We start from the raw sequence: 17,454 nt of genomic DNA, 5'->3' as shown, positions 1-17,454 counted from the left end.
ACTCTTCAAATTCCACACTAGTGGCTTGTATCTCTCTGTGTGTGCAGCACGCTTTCATATACAAACATTTGAGCCACACTCCTGCAGTCAGCAATAATTGCAACCTGAAGTTTATTACAGTAAGACAACGTTCTGTGGCTTCAGTAAATCTATCTGAGATGTTGCATTTTTCTCATGGTCACCCTCAGAGCATGTCTTTTAAGTCAAACTGTTTATTGCACTGAGTGATTGAAGAACTGGACCCTAGGAATGCAGTATGGGGGGAAAAAGACACTGTCCCTGTCCTCATGGAGTTTGTGTCCTGCTGATAGAGACAGGTGTTGAGCAGATAATTACACAACCTGTTTAGCTGCATGGTGATCAGTTTAATGTGGAGAGAGACAAAACTGATGACAAATAAATTTAAATACTATTCCAGATAAACATTTTCTCTCTTTTCTCTCTTCCTTCTCTTTCTCCTTCAAAGAGCTTGGGGGAAAGTGATCAGTATATTCTGTTCACATTACTAATCAGCAACCATTTAATACTCTGACAACACCAGATGTCAATTCCAAGATGCAGGGCATCTGGTCTAGTGCATGAGAAACAGCACAGGTAAGAGCAGACCTGGGCTCTTAAATGTGCTCTGAGGCATCTTGGAAGATCTCGGGGAATTTCAGGACAAGATGAACAACTGGCGCTCCATCAGCCAGCACCCTCTGGGAATTTCCTGTGGCTTCAAAATGCTCCCAGAGATGTTGCTTCCTCGCGTAGCCTTTATCGACACAGGGCGTTCACAAAAGCCAGCATGGTGCCCTTATGGCCATTGCACGCTGCTGATTTTCTTGGTAAGGGAAAAACCAGAAATGATATTTGAAGCCCTTGTCACTGCGAAAAGATTTGTGAGCTTTGGGGAGACAAAAAAAAAAAAACAAACAAAAAACAACTTTCAAGAGCCAGGAGAAAAGCACTGAACCAAGAATCAGGAGATGTGGTTATTGCCCTGGCTCCATTACTAAAAATTTGCTCCGAAATGCTGGGCAGACCGTTTCACCTCTCTGGCCTCATTCATGAGAAAATAAGTTGGTTAGATCAACTCTAAGAAAGACAGGTTAACCAAGTGTCTAACAAAATGGACTTCAGGGACAGGCAGATGTGGATTTGCATCATTTTTCTCCCATTTTACTGGATGAGTAACTCACAAGGGTTACTTAGTCCTGCTAAACCTCAGTTTCTTCTTCAGTAAAATGGAGATGATTATAGTACCTACCTCATTGGGTTGTTTAAGAATAAAATTATTATTATTATTGGTTTTTGTTGGATATTCCTTTTTACTATTTTTTATTTTAGTTTTATTTATTTTTATACAGCAGGTTCTTTTTTTTTTTTAAACATCTTTATTGAAGTATAATTGCTTTACAATGGTGTGTTAGTTTCTGCTTTATAACAAAGTGAATCAGTTATACATATACATATGTTCCCATATCCCTTCCCTCTTGCATCTCCCTCCCTCCCACCCTCCCTATCCCACCCCTCTAGATGGTCACAAATCACCGAGCTGATCTCCCTGTGCTATGCGGCTGCTTCCCACTAGCTATCTATTTTACATTTGGTAGTGTATATATGTCCATGACACTCTCTCACCCTGTCACATCGCACCCCTCCCACTCCCCATATCCTCAAGTCCATTCTCTAGTAGGTCTGTGTCTTTATTCCCGTCTTGCCACTAGGTTCTTCATGACCTTTTTTTTTTTTTTCCCCTTGGATTCCATATATATGTGTTAGCATACTGTATTTGTTTTTCTCTTTCTGACTTACTTCACTCTGTATGACAGACTCTAACTCCATCCACCTCATTACAAATACCTCCATTTCATTTCTTTTTATGGCTGAGTAATATTCCATTGTATATATGTGCCACATCTTCTTTATCCATTCATCCGATGATGGACACTTAGGTTGCTTCCATGTCCTGGCTATTGTAAATAGAGTACAGCAGGTTCTTATTAGTTATCTATTTTATACATATTAGTGTATATATGTCAATCCCAATCTCCCAATTCATCCCACCACCACCACTCCCCACCCCCTGCTTTCCCCCCTTGGTGTCCATACGTTTGTTCTCTACATCTGTGTCTCTATTTCTGCCTTGCAAACCGGTTCATCTGTACCATTTTTCTAGATTCCACATCTATGCGTTAATATACGGTATTTGTTTTTCTCTTTCTGACTTACTTCCCTCTGTATGACAGTCTCTAGGCCCATCCACGACTCTACAAATGACTCAATTTCGTTCCGTTCTATGGCTGAGTAATATTCCATTGTATATATGTACCACATCTTCTTTATCCATTCATCTGTCGATGGACATTTAGGTTGCTTCCATGTCCTGGCTATTGTAAATAGTGCTGCAATGAACTTTGCGGTGCAACTGTCTTTTTGACCTATGGTTTTCTCTGGGTATATGCCCAGTAGTGGGATTACTGGGTCATATGGTAGTTCTATATTTAGTTTTTTAAGGAACCTCCATACTGTTCTCCATAGTGGCTGTATCAGTGTACATTCCCACCAACAGTGCAAGAGGGTTCCCTTTTCTCTACACCCTCTCTAGCATTTGTTGTTTGTAGATTTTCTGATGATGCCCATTCTAACTGGTGTGAGATGATACCTCACTGCAGTTTTGATTTGCATTTCTCTAATAATTAGTGATGTTGAGCATCTTTTCATGTGCCTCTTGGTCATCTGTACATCTTCTTTGGAGAAATGTTTATTTAGGTCTTCTGCCCATTTTTGGATTGGGTTGTTTGTTTTTTTAATATTGAGCTGCATGAGCTGTTTATATATTTTGGAGATTAATCCTTTGTCTGTTGATCGTTTGCAAATATTTTCTCCCATTCTGAGGGTTGTCTTTTCATCTTGTTTATAGTTTCCTTTGCTGTGCAAAAGCTTTTAAGTTTCAATAGGTCCCTTTTGTTTATTTTTGTTTTCATTTCTATTTCTCTAGGAGGTGGGTCAAAAAAGATCTTGCTGTGATTTATGTCAAAGAGTGTTCTTCCTATGTTTTCCTCTAAGAAAAATAGTGTCTGGTCTTACATTTAGGTCTTTAATCCATCTGGAGTTTATTTTTGTGTATGGTGTTAGGGAATGCTCTAATTTCATTCTTTTACATGTAGCTGTCCGGTTTTCCCAGCACCACTTATTGAAGAGACTGTCTTTTCTCCATTGTATATCTTTGCCTCCTTTGTCATAGATTAGTTGACCATATGTGTGTGGGTTTATCTCTGGGCTTTCTATCCTGTTCCATTGACCTATATTTCTGTTTTTGTGCCAGTACCATATTGTCTTAATTACTGTAGCTTGTAGTACAGTCTGAAGTCAGGGAGCCTGATTCCTCCAGCTCCATTTTTTCCCCTCAAGATTGCTTTGGCTATTTGGGGTCTTTTGTGTCTCCATAAAAATTTTAAGATTTTTTTGTTCTAGTTCTGTAAAAATGCCATTGGTAATCTGATAGGGATTGCACTGAATCTGTAGATTGCTTTGGGTAGTATAGTCATTTTCACAATATTGATTCTTCCAATCCAAGAACATGGTATATCTCTCCATCTGTTTGTGTCATCTTTGATTTCTTTCATCAGTGTCTTAATAGTTTTCTGAGTACAGGTCTTTTACCTCCTTAGGTAGGTTTATTCCTAGGTATTTTATTCTTTTGTTGCAATGGTGAATGGGATTGTTTCCTTAATTTCTCTTTCTGATCTTTTGTTGTTAGTGTATAGGAATGCAAGAGATTTCTGTGCATTTAATTTTGTATCCTAAGAATAAAATTAAATAAAGGAAATAAAGTGTTTATCACAGTGCCTAGCTAAGTGCTAGCTATTATTCTTTACAGGTTTAGAAAATTTATATACTTGCTTTGTAATTAAGGCAAATGAGCATTCATATAACTTTTTATGAAATAGGTAGTCATAATAATGACATTGAAAAATTCTACTTGCCATTTCTTTTTACCTTTTTAAAGGGTGTGTGTGTGTGTGTGTGTGTGTGTGTGTGTGTAAATGCATGCATGGTTGGATAAAGACATTTATTTATTTAACAAGTATTTACACAGTTCTTAATATGAAAATAACACTCTACTAGTACTGTTACCATGGAGATACAGCACAATGCATTTAACTTTCACTGCTTAAAGTGTAATTGGAGGGTGCAGAAGATAAACCCTCAGAAAATAACTGCGTCTAAAGAAACAATCAGCCACAAAATTAGAGAAAAAATGGCAAGTACTACAGGATATATACAAAAAACACACTTCACTATTGCTTCCCTGGCTTTAGAAGAGTGTAAGTCACAATAAATTTGGACTTCTAAAAAGGATTAATCGCAGAAGTGTTGAAGGACCTCTATTAGACAGCCTGGCTTATAAAATAGACCTCTGATCCTAATTTAAGGAACTTTCCTGACCGTGAGTAAAATAAAGCCTTTGTTCAAAAAGTGTGTTGTGTCATAAAAGGATAAAAAATGAATTATTAAAACTTGTTTTAAATCACATTATGTATCTTAATTTAGAAATCTATAGTTTGCGGGCTTTTGTCAAATAAGATTGATCTGTTTGTGGTTTCATCAGTTGATTAATAAAAACAAGTGTTTCTGAGATGTGTGTTGGTCTCTCTATGCAGCAGAGATGTTTATTGTTGTTTGGAAATAGTCAGATGGTATTATCTCCTCCTTAACCAGTAGTCTTAGTTATAAAATTTGATTGATTTATGCCCTTTCTACTCGTTTTGTAATTTTAATGATAAAAAGGTAGCATCTGGATTTGATTCCACCATAGATTGCAGCTTGGTTTATACACACATATTATAGTGAGCGATGTCATTCTCCCCCTGTATGTTTCTCACGGACAAACACACTCAGGGTTGTCAATCGATCAAGCCAAGGGATACTGAAAAGGCCAGTGCCATCCTGTACAATACTTCATCCTCCAAACCTAATGGGCATCTCGATTCTACTACACCTTTCCACAAGGTCCCAGTGGGAAATCTCCAGGACCACTGCCACAGTGAACCTTCATTTCTGGTAAGCCTGACTTTTCCAAAAAGTGTGGTTGTCACGTTTGTTTCATATGCCATCTTGTTGCAAGATTTCATCTGCCATCCTATGGAGATGTGACTACATTACTTGATAACGTCTACCGCCCTCCTCTTAAAAAAAATAACAGAAATAATAGTCTTTAAAATATCAGTTACTGATTATTGTTTGGAACAGATCCTCCCTTTTAATTCATTCACATGCTCTTTTAATTTCACCTTCTCCAGGATAAGTGCACTGCTGATTCCCATATGTAGAGGGACAGACAGGAGCTGAACTCTGGCTACTGCTGTTCTCAACAAGAGACCATCTACCAAAGCTTAAGCACTTGTCAGCTGTTCACTAATTTCTACTATGTATTTGTGGACACTTAGTATGTTCCAGGAACTGGGCTATGCTCTTTACAAGAACTATTTTATTTAATCCCCACAGGGTCCCAGGACATGGCACTTTCATGACCCCTGCTATTCTGATGGGGAATGAGGCTCAAAGAGGTGAAGACACTTGTCACAGGAACCCAGCTAGGAGAAGGTGGGATAGAAACCAGGAAGGTCTGGCACTGAAGCCTGTGCTGTTAGTCACTCTACTGCAGGTTTTCTAACTCACAGTTACACAAGCAGCCCAGAAGTGGATGATCACCTTGCATTGAAAGAATTTTCCTAACTGCTGCATAGCTTATGGAGTAATGGAGCAGTGATTAAGAGAACTGGCTCTGGAGTCAGACTGCCCAGCTTTTAATTCCTACCCTACCACATCCTATTTGTATGGCCTTGGGCAAGTTACTTAACCTCTCTGATCTCAGTTTCTTTCTGTTCCAAAATGGGAAAAATAAGAGAATCTTCTTCCAAGGATATTTGCGAGGATTAAACATGATAAAAACAGACCATGTGCTTAGTACAGTGCCATGTGCCAAATGCTCAATATTACTGATTATCAAGTATTCTTATTCATTAAGATAATGACTCGACATTCAGTTGTCTAATAATTACACACTTGCTGGGTGAAGGCTGTGGAGAGGAAACCAGGGGAGAGGGCAGTTTGTTGCAAAGAAAAAGGCAAAGTACTTGGAAACAGGTGCTTGAGGCAGCAGTCTGGGCTGAGCCCATCACACAGCTTTCAGCCCTGTGGAATTACTATGTTTTTCCTTTCCTATTAAGGATTCACATCCGGATATAAAGTTCAAATGCAGACTTTGTCACAACAAGGGTACACAGGAGCTGCCTCTGCAGATACTTTGGCTGCTGCTCATGGTGCCTGGTTTTATGTGTCTTGTTGTCCCCTGAATTATTTATCCTGAGCATCTGTGTTACATTATCTTTACATAATGTCACAACAGAAATGGGAGAATGGATGTTCCCTTCTCGTTCCCCCACTGACAGCAAGTGTGCCTGCAGCTTCCAGGTGTCTTTCCTGCCTTTCTTCACTCACTTATCCAGCCATCTCCTTGTCAAGTGGGACACATGCCTTTCTCCTTGGGGGCTGAGTGAAGCCAGCCTCGAGCCTGCTCAGGGATGACAGACGGTCCCAGCTCCACTTAAAGATAAGGCCAATCTATCTTTCCCAAGAGCTCCACAGCAACCCTGATTGTGTAAGGAACCTGTACTGCAGACTGAATTTTGTTTTGTAGCCACCAAAGTACAAATGTTCTCTGTATATTGGCTGGAGTCCCACCGCCCAGACTGAATCAGAGCTTCCTAGACATCATGACTATTTGGTAGGCATTTCAGAGCCTAGAAACAGTGATAACAACTTAACAACTTCTAATATTTTTTAGGCACTTACTATATGCTAGGAACTAAGTCATATGCTTTCTATTAACTCATTTGAATTTTACCACAACCCTCTAAGTATCTTATCCTCATTATAAACAAATGGAAGAAAATGAGGTTCAGAGAAGCTAAGTGACTTGCCCAAGTTCACCACCAAGTAGGCACCAGAGCTAAGATTCAATGCCAAATCTTGGCCCATGCTCTTCCCTACTACTTTTTGATCAGTGTTTGCATGGTATATCCTTGGCCATCTTTTGAATTTTAGCTGCTCTGTGTCATTCATTCATTCATTTATTTATTTAGTGTGTCTTTATATTTAAAGTGGTTTTCTTTTAAGCAGCATGTAGTTGAGTCTCATAATTTATCCAGTTTAACAATCTCTGAGTTTTAATTAGATTGTTTAGAGCATTTACATTTAATGTGATTATCAACGTGTTTGGATTTAAATCCACTGTTTTACTATTCATTTTCTATGTGTCTTGCCTGTTCTTTCTTCGTTTGTTTTACTCTTTCCTTGCCTTCCTTTGAATTGACTATTGTTTATTATTTCATTTTATCTCCACTACTGGCTTCTTTGACTCTTCCTCTTTATTTGTTTAGTTTGTTCTAGAATTCATAATAAATACTTATCAGAGTCTACCTTCAAACAGTATTATACCACTTCATATATTACATCAGAAAACATACATTCTTCCTTCTTACCTTTTGTACTGATAATATATATTTTATTTCTTCATACTCTATAAACCCCATGTTATTATTTTTGCTTTAGTCAAATATCTTTTAAAGACTTTAAAAAAATCCAAAAAAGTCTTTTACATTTACTCACATATTTACTATTTTTGTGCTGTTTATTTCTTTGTACAGTTCCATACTTCTACCTGGTATCAATTTCCTTCTGCATGACAAAGGAACTTAAGTGTTGTAGTAAAGGACATGGGGATCCAAGGTCTGCTTGTAGCTGTTCTTATGAAGAAATTGAGTCCCAGTGTCAGCATTAGGGGACACTGTGTGGCGGGTGGTGGACCAGGTTGCAGCAGGGTGAGCCACATCCTTAAGTTGGGAAACTTGGCCAAAGTCTGGGATGGGGTCCTGGAAGAGTGGTCTCCATTGGGAAGCCCCGTTCAGCATCTTCTGGGTGTTCTTGCTCTTGCTTAGTCCTTGGCTGAGATTGAGCTCAGATTGCAATAACATTTCAGGAGTCCCTTCCTATCCTACCTACATCTTAATGCTTTTCATGAGCAGATAAATGAAAAGTATGGGACTCCACCAGCCAGCTGTGTCTTTACATCAGCTAGGGGCCCAGAGAATGAGGATGTATCTTCTACAAGGGAGCTGCCTATCAATCTTCCAACGACCAGGAAGCAGCTCAGCCTTATGAAATCTGTTCAGTGGCGATCATACTGCATGGAGAACGGGGCTGGAATCAGGCACTGCCATGGCCTACCTCTAAGAGCTAGTGATGATTATGATGGATAATAATAATAACGCTAAATAACACTAATTGAGGATGTGGTAACGACGAAGCAGTGATCTATGAGCTTTACAGACAAGGATTCATTTAATCCTGATAATACTGCAATGTAGACCCTATTATTTGTGATTATTCCCACTTCCAGGACACAGAGAATTTAAATACCTTGTACAGGCTATATGGTTATTAAGTGACAGGAATAGAATTTTAACCATGGAAGTTTGGCCTTATGGTCCACACTTTTAAACACCACTCTAGAATGCTTCTAAGCAACATGGAGTTTCCCACTTTGCCCAAACCCAATTCGGTTCCTTCTTCACAAACTCCAGTATCTTTTATTCTTCTCCCTGCCGACTCCCAAGGAGCAGTTGTTCACTTAGTTCCACCTAGTCTGAAAGGATCTCATTCAACTGGAGGAAGAGGAAGCCAATGTTTCAAGGTCTCAGTTTTGGGTTCTCCATGTTGGCCAAGACTTTTCAGACCTCTCTTTCCCTGGGAACATGCAGGAAAAAGGGAAAGGATGCATATGGAGTTTATGTTTCTTGTGTCTCCCCAGCAGCTAGAGCAGGGCCTACAGACTATGGAACTTCTGGTCCAGCAAGGCCTTCAGGGCTCAGCAGCTGAGCCCTCTGGAGGACGTAGCCCTCAAAATAAGTGATATTTGCATAATACGGTGTTATCAGAACAGGCACAACTTGCAGAGCTGAGTTTCTGCAGAAAGCAGAAGTCTCAAAAAGACATGGCCCTTATGGGCTAAGTTAAATAGGCCATAATTTTCATTGGCATAGCATTCTTAGATGAGAGGCCTGGGCTATCATTCTTAAAAAGGAGGTATTTCCCTCATAGTGGCTTAGTGGTCCTGTAGGCCCTTTGAACTATAACATGCAGAAGCAGAAGGTTGGGATACTGATTACTTTCAAGCAAATAGGGTAGAGATCCCAGTTCTTGAAGACATGAAGCTGGTACCTGTGACTCATCTGGCACTGGCCTTGGGGAAGTCTTGGAGTCTGGACCATGGAAACTAGGGCCAAGACTTGCTTCTGGACAGGCATGGGATGTCCTCCATGAAAAGGAGAGAGGGATGCTGGGATCCCATTTCCCTTTGGTTGCTGAGAGTCTTCTCTCTTCTTGGGGACTGCCTACAACTCAACTCAGTGATATCCCAATATAAATCTCACCAGCCACAACACTCGGCCTGTAATGTCAGATGACAAGGTGATTCTCAAGGTGGCTGGACTGGCATAGGGGATTCATGGGATAGGGGAAAAGGTGTGTCATTTGGCATGCTGTTAATATGGGTAATTTTGATGCTCAATAGCTAGTATCTTTATTCCAGAAACTCTGTCCCAGGTACTGAATTAGGATTCTATTAAATTTTCCAGCAAAGAGAGGAGACAGCATCCACAAATAACTACCTCTCTGACTTTGGGTATAAGTTCCAGCAGGTGTTATCAACCAATCACTTCACTATCTGTGATTCATACACCTTTCTGAGACAGTGCATAAGGAGAAGGAGAAATACATGTGACGATATTTATTCTGCCATTCTTAGCCCCACAAGACTATCTGTAGCCCCCAAATTAATTTTGTTGATTGGGGTGCTATGACACTAATATAATTCCTCCTCTGCCATAACAAAGAGATTTAAAAAAAATTAATGATACATGATGCAGGATTTGAATAATAATGATTGGTGACCAAGATCAATAAGAGGAACCAGTAAGGCCCCTGGTCTTGGACAAGAGGGGCCCCAGCCCTGGGACCCTCATGTTAGAGGCCTTTCTTCTCAAAATACTAACAAAAATAAATTTATTAAAGAACATGGGGGTCTTCTTCTGTCACTCAGGATCCAGCCCTCTGCATCACTGCAGCATGATCAACAACCTTAATCATCCACTATTGTGGCTGAGTACACAGGAGTTATAAAGGTTTCTTTACACCTCCTGTGTATTCAAAACAAAAAGCGAGAGCTTTCAAATATTGTAAAGATGTGTGGGTAGTTGCTATGGAACGTGGAAAGATTTTGAGTGGTAGAAGAGCTTAGGTAAAAGATAAAATTAACTCCTACAAATCCTTCTTTCAGACTGTGAGAATGCAACAGATTCTTGCACAAAGAATTACCATTTAAAAGGTACATGAAAAGATGCTCACTAATCATCAGGGAAATGCAAATCAAAGCCACTATGAGAAAACACTTCACATCTGTTCAAACCGCTATTATCAAAAAGACAAGAAATGACAAATGTTGGTGAGGATGTGGAAAAAAGGGATCCCTCATGCACTGCTGGTGGGGCTGTAAATTGATGTAGCCACTATGGAAAACAGTATGGAGATTCCTCAAAAAGTTAAAAATAGAACTACCATACGATTCAGCAATTGCAATTCTGGGTATTTATCTGAAGGAAACAAAAACACTAACTGGAAAAGATATATGCAGCCCCGTGTTCACTGCAGCAGTATTTATCACAGCCCAAACATGGAAACACCCTAAGTGTCCATCAATGACCAAAGCCTAGCACTGCAAGTACTATTATTTTCATAAATGTAGACAAGATACTTTAATTGAAATAAAACATTATATGACTTTAGTTTTAAAAAATAATTTTGAGTTATAATTTATAATTATGACTAATATTTTGACTCAATTTTTATACATACTTCTGGATAATTAAGAAAAATAACTTTTTGAATGCATGTAAAAATGATTTTAAGTTCAACTTTTTACATTTAATTTGTATTTCTGATGAAATACATTTAAAATGTAAGCAGACTGGATATCATTTCCTTTCATTTTTTAATTCTTTAGCTTATTACTGTCACTAAAATATAAAATTAGTGAAAATTACAATTATAACAACATAACTAGTAATTTTGCTGAAATGAAAGCCAGAAAAATAAGTTTTGCAATAGATATATAAGCCTTTATTACTCAACCAAACATCACTGTCTTAATAGAACACCCAGAACAGTACTCAACAATAATTAAATTCAGTTGCTTTTGATATTCCACAAACTATCCTACATATGAAAAAGATACCTTTTCACACATTTTTGATTTTGTATAATGAAGATTTATTTGCCAAGGTAGCAAGGTAGATTGTTTTATTTAATAGTTCGTTAGACTGATTTATAACTTTCAAACATTTAGAGCTATTGTATGTGGGCTTCCATTTATTCTCTTGCCCCAGCCAGACTTCACAAATGCTAGGATCATAAGTGAGGAAAACAAGAATTTTTTCCACAGTTTGTGACACGTGTTGCTTGAGAAGTGACCGCGACCACTCTCTGAAGGGACTGTTTGCAGTGTTGCCTCCTAGACTCACTGTCAGCCAAAAACTTTTACTTAACATAAGCAGCTTCATTTTTTATAGCTAAAAAGTTGTGAACATTGATTCACTCTTCAATCAACCTTGACAAACTTAAAGGATTTTAAGGTTTCAAGAACTTAGGATTTGTTCCTGTAAACACTGACAATGAATCTAGTTCACACCTCTTTCACTGATGTAGCCAAGCCTCAGGGATCTGCTCTGTCTTCCCCAGACCAAACGGGGTCTCTACCCCTTTTCAGAGCCCCCCTCCTCCCCATAATTTTCTACTCTGGACCTTTCTCTACCTTGACCTCCTCTCAACGTCCACATTTCCGTGCTCTGTCTGCATTCTTCCTGGGTTTGCTCTCTGCTTGGGCTTAAGACTTCCCTCTGCCTTGAGTGATCTCATTAAGTCTCTTGCCATGGAAAGGAGCAAGGTGGAAGCAGCAGAGAGGGCTTGTCGCTCTTCTTGGAGCAGAAAGATGCTAGGAACTCCAGAATCAAGGAGAGAAGAGCCCTGAGGCAAGAGGAGAGCTATACAGGTATCAGTCTGCAAGATGAAGGATGAAGGCAGAACTATGGGGGACCCCAACTACGTGCACTTCCTTCACGTAAGTTACCGGGATCACTATAACACAGCAGTCTGCAACTATGTAAGTGGCAGGATAACTTATTCATATATTAATGTGTGTTCATTTTTGCTGTGGTTTTCCCTCTACCCAATCCAAGCAAGTAGCCAGAGTCTGTGCATTCCTCGTGCTACGGAATTTTGCAGGGCCGAATAAGAAATGGCAGGAAAGTGACTCTCTTTCTTTTGTGAACGCTTGAGCTCGGGGAAAACAGGATGTTAGTTATTTCTAGGAAGTGGCAGGGAGAGGAAGCCACTTCTGAGGATAGCAAGAAAAGAGAGGCATTTTTGTTCCCCCAACACTTAGACTGGGAAGTGGATGGAAGTCAGGAGGCCCATGAGCAGTTTCTTCCAGACGGACTCAAAGTCTTAAGGGCATGGCTTTCAGGTACACTTAAGAAAAAGGAACCCGAGCTCTGGGATTCCCATTCTTGCCTGTGCTCCCTGAACATGACAACACAGTTGTCGGTTTTAAGCAACTTTGTGGGTGTAGACAATGACATTAGTAATAACTTCGGTAGACAAGAAACCTGATGCCTTGAGGGTACCGGGAGCTCCAATAATGACAGGGAATTTCCAGCCAGGCTAGTAGAATGAGGGCTATGGTTGGATACTTTTTTTTTTTTTTTTTTTCAATTTTGAAATACTTTTACAGAAAAATTGCAAAGAGAATAGAGAGAGTTCCCATATATACCTCACCCATTGCCCTATCGCTACCATCTTACACTACCAAGGAACATTTGTCAAAACTAAGAAATGGACATTGGTACATTACTATTATCTAAACTATTGTTTGGATTTCACCTGTTTTTCCACTAATGTTCTTCAGTTCCAGATCAGTCCAGGGTACCACATTGCATTTAGTTGTCATGTCTCCCCAGCCTCCTCTGATCTATGAGTTTCTCATTCTCCCCTTGTTTTTTATGATCTTGACTGTCTTTAGCAGTACTGGTCAGGTATTTTGCAGAAAACCCCTCAATAGAGTTTTTCTGTTTTTCTCATGATTAGATTGGGATTATGGGTTTTGGGAACAAATACTGCAGAAGTGAAGTGCCCTTCTCATCACATCATATCAGGGGAGTAAAGTTCTATTATTTTTTTAATAAAGAAAATTGATGATTCTTATACATCAGAATTTATAGATGAAAATTCATTGCTATTTATACATTCATATACAGAAAGGAGTTTAGACCACCACCCAAGAGAATCACTGCTCTAATCATTGTAACTGAAGAAGAATTCAACAGCTCCTACACTTCTAGTTTGGTAAACATTGTTATCAAAACTCCTAACAGAACTTCTTACGTGTTCAACTGTGATTCAGAAATATTTAGATAAAGATATTTTAAGTATTTGAAGAAGCCTACTGAAATCTCATCAAAATCAACTTCCTTACTTTCTACACTACTAATGGCTCTTTTGGCCAAATGAAATCAGTTTTGTTTGAATCTTCAGGAAAAAGAAAATAAAAAGTACATAAACCCCAAACACACTGTGTGTCGGGGGCTCAAAACAGCATTGTCTCATTATGGTTTTCAGGATACAGGAACTCATTCTTAATAACTTTTCTAGACTGGGTTTTAATATTGTGGAATAAATTTAGAATTCATGATAAGAGCCACAACAAGGACAATGACCAAGGTTATTAAAACACAATTACTCGTTACCCCATTTTCACCACAATTTTCAGCCCTTGGAATCATCCAGGTCACCATGTAGGCATTAATCAAAATGTTTCCTCTAGCCTTGCTGGAAATTCTGACCCAAGGATAATGATTGATGGTCCCTTCCCAGGGATTGGAGAGCCGTCTCCTAGAGAAGCAGAGTATCTGACCGGGGCACAGAGCATCCACAAAGCTGAGCAAATGTTCAGCAACAGGAACGCATCTGTGCTGTCAGGATGACACCCCTCCTTGCTGTGCCAGACTTCCTTACTTTTAAAAAAGAGTTCCTGGATGTTGATAAACATCTCCTTCATTGGGGGTATAGAAATCTACAGACTTGAAAAAATAGGGGTTGGCTTAATTATTATTATTTTAAATATAGTAGTGTTCTGCTTGCCAAGGAATGCTAGGATGGATAGCCTTTAAATAGACAAGTTTTGATGTGTAATAGGGAGTCATTAGGGTAAGAGACAAGGTTCAAGAGGCTGCAGGTACCCATAGTTCAGCGCAGTCCCACACAGCAATGATTCAGGCTGCCGCTGGTCAGCGTGGGAGCAATGGTATCATCTTTTATTTTTCTCTGCCCAATAAGCACTTACACACCACCCTGCCCTCTGCTCCACTGGGGCTGGGAGTCTCTGCCATTAATATCTTTCCCACTGCTTGTCTTTTCATTTACAAGGAATAGTTGGATAATATTTTAAAGGACAAAAAAATAAGGGATGTGTGTGGTGGCTAAAATATTAATGTGTGGATGTCAAAATGCAAATTTCACTGCCATGGGCGGGTATCAGTTCAATGTGAGTCAGGCTAGGCCTAAACAGAGACATAAAGAGAACACATCTTAAGAATAGGGAGGAGATAACTATACTGGTAAATCAACCCCTCATCAAGTGCTCATTTTAGATAATGAATCAGCCTCTCACTTCCACGAATGCAAATCTAATGCTAAATGAGGGTGGCTTGTATTAATGGGCCTGCCAGGTGCAATTCAGGATGAGCCACTAACACCAGAATAAGCTGAAAATGCATGTTTCGTTTTGTTCTCCAAAGAAGTGGGAGGAACTGTTTGGTTCATGCTCGCGCGTGAGTGATAGCTGTCTACGGTAGCGCTTTGATGAACATGGCTCAGTGCAACTGAAATGTAACATCTACGCAGCATCAGCAGTGTAGACAAAAAATCTCCTGGAAGACAGGGTCACAATGTGTTGGGATCATTGTTTTCCTCCTCACAAACTTTGACACTGTGGAGGTTTTCAGGACTACTCCCTGCAAGCTAAGGAGACAGAAATGGTGTCAAGATTGCAGTCAGTTCTCCCAAGTTCCTCTTTTTTGTTAAAAACTTCTGATATATTGTTTAAGAAGAGCAAAATGGCAAGCTGATCAGAGAAATATTTTAAGGTGAAATGATTATTGGGGTAAATGTCTATTTTCAATTGAAAGTATGTAATACCTGCAGGTAACTTTACAAAATATTTACTAGGGGCCAGTTTCTACTCTAACATGTATATGCATTATTTTTAATCCTTTCAGCAATCAGTAAGGGGCATACTATATTATCCCCATTTTACAGAAAATGAAACCAAGGTGTAGAGAGGTGGAATCACTTGCCCAAAGTCTCACAGTTAGTACGCTGTGAAGTCAGAAGTCAAACCCAGGCAGCCTGACACTAACATCCATGTGCTTACTGTGATCCTGCACCCTTTCTTTTCTTTTTTAAATAAATTTATCTATTTTATTTATTTATTTTTGGCTGCGTTGGGTCTTTATTACTGTGCACGGGGTTTCTCTAGTTGTGGCGAGTGGGGGCTACTCTTCATTGCGGTGCGTGGGCTTCTCATTGCGGTGGCTTCTCTTGTTGCGGAGCATGGGTTCTAGGCCCATGGGCTTCAGTAGTTGTGGCACACGGGCTTAGCCGCTCCGCGGCATGTGTGATCTTCCTAGACCAGGGCTCGAACCCGTGTCCCCTGCATTGGCAGGCAGATTCTTAACCACTGTGCCACCAGGGAAGCCCTCTCCTCCTTTTCTTTTCTGTCCTGGAGAAGATGGCTAAGCTAAAATGTTTGAGATAAAACTAGATGGAAATCATTGGTGAAAAGAAAATCAATCCTTACTAACCAAGTGTTAGGAAACAGGGCCATAAAATATCTGGCCAGCACTGAGTAGTAACAGAATTCTTTTGGTCTGCTTGACTTTACTTGTGAGTTGAAATAAATCATACTTGCAGATTTGGTCCCCATCTTCTTGTAAAAATGTTACTTGCAGAGCAACTATGCTAGGCTCTCAGGGCCAACTCTGGTTGATAGAAATACCAGGCCAATAACTCTAGGAGCTATTGGAACTACAGCTAAGACTGACAAAAAGAGAAATGACTTCAGCTCCTAGGCTGAATGGGGAGATGTGTACTGGTCTTTTTTTCACTTATCTCCTTTAGAATTTATTACTTGCTTTTTCTCAAGAATCATGATTTCTTTGCATACTCTCTGGTTGGGTCAGCCACATCACTCTCATCTTCTGCCTGAGTGCAAAAGACTTCTCTGAAATGTCTCAGCTTCTATCCATCCATCCTTCCTCTGTTAAGTGAGATCATACGAATGACAGCAATCTCATTCAATCTCATTACCCCATGGAGTGTTCAATTAGAAAATCTTCAAACCATACATACAGCTTTATTCATTTCCAACTTAAGTGAGAGTAAATAGAAAAGTTTACTTGTCAGATTTCCAGGGCCAAAAGATTGCATACGGTGACAAAGTAAAGTGTACTTTGAACGCTGTGTTGGCCATGGAGTATACCACTCTGATCTCCTTTCTCTTGAGGAAGAGCTGAGAAGAGTGTAGTTGGCTGAGAGCCTCTAACTGCTATCCCCACAGATTTATCATGACCTTCATGCATGTATCCTGTGTTCCCAGAGCTACTCACGGACAGTGTTTAGAGCATGGCAGGGGTTCTACAGCTGGGCATTCCCGCCCGACATGGAACTCTTCTAATGGATGGTATATGCTTGGGGACTCACCACCAGTCTGGCCGAGACTTTCTCAGAACTGTGCTGCAGATGAAGTGTCCCTCCTCCTACTCCCACCCCAAATCCCTTCCTTTCCTTTCTCCTTTCTTAGGTGTCAGACCTGCACTGCAGTCTGAAGTGTCCCTCCACCTACTCCTGCTCCCTCCCTCCTTTATTCTTCCTGGGCATTTCCCCCAGTAAATCCCTTGTATGTTTAAATTTTACCTTGGCCCTGCCTTTCAGAGAACCTGGACAGAAATAAACACCAACTCCTCCATTTACACATATCATAAATATGTAAATGTATGCATATTTGGCCCATTTTCAAGCTGTACCTTACAACAATTTTGCCTGTGGCTCATCTACATATGTATGACTCACAAATTTAAAATCTCACATTTCAAGCTCACTTTGAAATCTAAACGGCTATATCCAACTGCTTAACTGACATCTTTACCTGGCACATTGAAACTTAACATCTCCAGTCCAACTACTTTTTCCTTTGTTTACTCTACTTCAGGTATACCGGCTTTCCTGCTGTTCCAT

The sequence above is a fragment of the Eschrichtius robustus genome, chromosome 12, assembly GCF_028021215.1.
Source record: "Eschrichtius robustus isolate mEscRob2 chromosome 12, mEscRob2.pri, whole genome shotgun sequence".
NCBI lineage: Eukaryota > Metazoa > Chordata > Mammalia > Artiodactyla > Eschrichtiidae > Eschrichtius > Eschrichtius robustus.
This window is presented reverse-complemented; position numbering follows the sequence as displayed.